Below are 4,698 nucleotides of genomic sequence, written 5' to 3'. Positions count from 1 at the left end.
TCCGTGCACATTGCTGAGGTTTCCTCATTGCATGTGATAAGGTGATCATGATTTCTCCACTAATTCATTTTTGGCTGGCCTCTTTTGTAGAGTTCACCCTAGGCCATTTAGCAGTTATAGTCACACAACACTGTGGTATCCAAAGACGGGCAACTTTCCTCATACACAGACCAACCTAAGACAATGGGGCCCGGTGGTGATAGGGTTACCCGATAACGGGTAAGGCTGTGACATTGGAGGAACGACCTAAAACAGGGGCCACAGCAGATGGACGTAACTACATAGGCCTAGACCAGCCTCATTTTAATAAATTATAGAGGGGGAGATGTAAAGGGCTGCAATCTACGTGCCGCCACTAGATGGTGCTAAACCTCATTGTGCGCAGCTGCGAGAGCACAGCCAGCCAAAGTCACCAGTCCATCTCCGAGGCTTTTGCCCAACCCCTGGGGGCTTTAACCTATCCCCAGGGTGCATGAGGATCATGGGTGTTGCTACCAGTCCTAGTTTAGACACGTCACCAAAAGTATTTAAGCCACACACTTTCTGAGCTTTCTTTGTCTACCTCAATATGATATAGAAGTAAAAGTTAACCGTGGAAGAATCTGGTGTGTCCTGTGTTTATTTCCCGCGGGACGGGGATAAGCTCGGGATAGGGAGGAATCAAGGAGATACAGCAGGGGAGTTGCTAAGAAGAGACTCTGCCCTGGTTGAAGAACTTCCTGAATCATCAGAGCCAAGCCCTTCTGGGGCTTCCCCAGAGCATTCTGAGATGCCCTGTGGTCAGGACACTGCAGATGCTTATCTCAGAGTGTTTACCCGTTTCCTTCTCAGACAATTTCTCTGTCTGTCTGTCTGTCTGTCTGTCTGTGTATCTGTATCCCTCTTTCCATCCCTCCTTCCTCCTTCCTTCTCCCCCTCCCACCTCCCTCCCCTTTTTCCTTTCTTTCTTCCTTTCTGGTAAGACTCTGAAAATGCAGGCAGTTTTCTGATGTATTCTGTAGCCAAGGATGCCTTTGAACTACTGATCCAATTGGATTGCCCTCCCCAGCACTGGGATTGCACACATGTTCCACCACAAGTCTGCCTGCCACTCAACTCACACTTGTTCTAGGAGGCCAGACCTCGGGTCTCCCAGACTCATGACTGAGGGAAGGAGGAGCTCTGGGTGACAGGTTTTGCTCCCCTCACTTTGTCTGTCTGTGGAGCGGTGATCACTGTGTTCATTCTGCCCTCAGTGACAAGGGCTACAGACACAACAAGACTGATGATGCACACATGAACTCTCAGAGTCCATGCAGCACACAGAGCATGCACAGGTTTACACCAGACAGATTCTCAACAGTGATGGGGTGTGTGTGTGGGGGGGAGGGGAGTAGACATGGGCTCTGACCTCTGACAAGTGAACTCTCTGTTGTTAATATGCACTGACAATGGAAAAATTGTATTTCTCCACTATTGTCTTGCTGGGTATATCAACCACACCTCAGGGCAGACTCCATGCCAGGAGTAACTAGCCAACACAATGATCTCAATTGTATTCTTGTGACATTTTCATTTTAGTTTGCATTGTTTGGAATCGTTTCTTTCTTATTGATCTTTTGCTTTTGCACATCTGTGAGCACACTGACTCCCACTCATACATGCAAAAGTGCACACCACACACACACACACGAACAATGAAAAGAGAAGAGGGTGAGCGTCACTCATTCAGTAAATGTAGTCCCAGGCGATCCAGGACTCCTTGGGATTTAAAGGTCGTTCAGCATTGAGGGGGGGGGAAGGCAGCGGCCCAGGCTCGCTAATTACAATAGGCATACTTCATATTCAGTAGATTCAGGTCTGACATATTTAAAATATAAATATTCAGCCAATTATGGTGGCACACACATGTAATCCCAGCACTCAGGAGGCGGAGGCAACAGATCTCTGAGTTCGAGGCCAGCCTGGTCTGCAGAGGAACACAAAGGACAGCCAAGGCCACACAGAGAAATCTTATGTAGAAAAGACTATAACCAAAATCAAACAAAAACAAAATGAACAGCGGCAACCAAAACTCCCCACAAGAACATGACGGAAGTATGGAAATCAATGTTCATTGTGGAGAGGGGTGGCTCACTCACGGATAGATCTAGAAGAGGGTGGAGGAAGGAAGGGGGAAGGGGATGAAGGGATTTCTCAACACATGCCTACAGTCACCTTCAGAAGCAGGAGAGAAAACTTGGAAAGAAACACAGATGCATCTTTGTGTGAGGAGGAGGGGGAAGCTATGCACACACAGAGCAGGAGACAGAGGTGAGGAGGAGGGGAAGCTATGCACACACAGAGCAGGAGACAGAGGTGAGGAGGAGGGGGAAGCTTTGCACACACAGAGCAGGAGACAGAGGTGAGGAGGAGGAGGAGGGGGAAGCTATGCACACACAGAGCAGGAGACAGAGGTGAGGAGGAGGGGGAAGCTATGAACACACAGAGCAGGAGACAGAGGTGAGGAGGAGGGGGAAGCTTTGCACACACAGAGCAGGAGACAGAGGTGAGGAGGAGGGGGAAGCTTTGCACACACAGAGCAGGAGACAGAGGTGAGGAGGAGGGGGAAGCTTTGCACACACAGAGCAGGAGACAGAGGTGAGGAGGAGGGGGAAGCTATGCACACACAGAGCAGGAGACAGAGGTGAGGAGGAGGGGAAGCTATGCACACACAGAGCAGGAGACAGAGGTGAGAGGAGGAGGGGGAAGCTATGCACACACAGAGCAGGAGACAGAGGTGAGGAGGAGGAGGGGAAGCTATGCACACACAGAGCAGGAGACAGAGGTGTGAGGAGGAGGGGAAGCTATGCACACACAGAGCAGGAGACAGAGGTGAGGAGGAGGGGGAAGCTTTGCACACACAGAGCAGGAGACAGAGGTGAGGAGGAGGGGGAAGCTATGCACACACAGAGCAGGAGACAGAGGTGAGGAGGAGGGGAAGCTATGCACACACAGAGCAGGAGACAGAGGTGAGAGGAGGAGGGGGAAGCTATGCACACACAGAGCAGGAGACAGAGGTGAGGAGGAGGAGGGGAAGCTATGCACACACAGAGCAGGAGACAGAGGTGTGAGGAGGAGGGAAAGCTATGCACACACAGAGCAGGAGACAGAGGCAGAAAGAGCTGAGACTGGGGATGTGGCCTGCAGAACCCCAGGAGGAATTCAAGTGACTGCAGCTAAGGAAACGCTTGTGGTGGACATTAATCTCTAGTTACGTATTCAGCACCACACAGCTCCTGTGGAGAAAATGGAGGGCAATTATCTGATTTTACTTCCATGAAGGATAAGGGGTAGCACTAAGAAAAGAACTGTGATGGAGCAGACTGACCAGAATCACACTGTGGAGAGAAAGGAGGACGGAACACATTGGCATGACAGAAGGCTAAGCATCTTTATAAATGATCCAAAAGCCAGTGGAATAACAAAACAGGAAGCTTTGCAGAAACAGTCACCTAGATATAGCTGGGGACTCCTGGTCTAGTATTAGCCTATGGGATATCTTAAAAATAGATACAGTCTTTAAGTTTCAAAAGTGCAGTAGAAACAAGTGCTGTCACCGGAGTTTTTTGTCTTAGCCATTCTGATTGTTGTAAGGTAGAATCTCAGGTCATTTTGATTTGCATTTCCCTGATCACTAAGGACTTTGAACATTTCTTTAAGTGCTTCTCCATCATTTGGGATTCCTCTGTTGTGAATTCTCTGTTTAGCTCTATACCTTATTTTGTGGTTGGGTTGTTTGGATTTTTGAAGCTTAGCTTCTTGAGTTCTTTATATATTTTGGATATTAACCCTCTATAGGATGTGGGGTTAGTGAAGTTTTGTCCCACTCTATAGGTTGCTGATTTGTCCTGACTACGTCCTTTGCCTTACAGAAGCTTTCCAGTTTTATGAGGTCCCATTTATCAATTCTGGATCTTAGAGCCTGAGCTCTAAGACATTGTTGGTGGGATTGCCAACTGATACAACTACTCTGGAAATCAATCTCGAGGATCCTCAGAAGTTTGGAAATAGATCAACCACAAAGACCCAGCTATACCACTCTTGGAATATACCCAAAAGATGCCCCACCATACCACAAATCCACTGTGTTCATAGAGGTCTTATCTGTGAAAGCCAGAAGCTGGAAACAACCCAGATGTCCCCCAATGGAAAAATGGATACAGAAAATGTGGGTCATTTACATAATGGGATAGTATTTAGCTATTAAGAATGAGGACATCATGAGTTTTGCAGGCAAATGGGTGCAACTAGAAAATATCCTGAGTGAGGTAACTCAGACACAAAAAGAGTAAAAGGCATGTGCCACCATAATCTGAGTGTATTTTAGTTCTTAGACAGGGTTTCACTGGGTAGTCCTCGGTGGTCTCTTCTCACAGACATGCAGCTGGCTGTACCTCCCCATCGCTGGGATAAAAGCCATTGCTACCACGCCCAGCCATGTTTACTATCACTTGATGTCTTGGCCTCTTTATTATCACTGGCAATGTTCTTTGCCCCCAAATCTGCCTCCATTTTATAATCGACTTGAGTTTTCTTTTGATTATGTAAAGATGGTCACTTTGAATCTGCTAGAGTATTTATCTTTAACATATTTTCTGAAGTTAACAGATAGCTGGGTCTGACCTCTTTTCAAATCTAATGTGACAAACCTGTACTTTAGCTTTTAGACCGATTACA

The sequence above is a fragment of the Mus musculus genome, chromosome 7 (genome assembly GCF_000001635.26).
Source record: "Mus musculus strain C57BL/6J chromosome 7, GRCm38.p6 C57BL/6J".
Taxonomy (NCBI): Eukaryota; Metazoa; Chordata; class Mammalia; order Rodentia; family Muridae; genus Mus; species Mus musculus.
Note: the sequence above shows the minus strand (reverse complement) of the source record.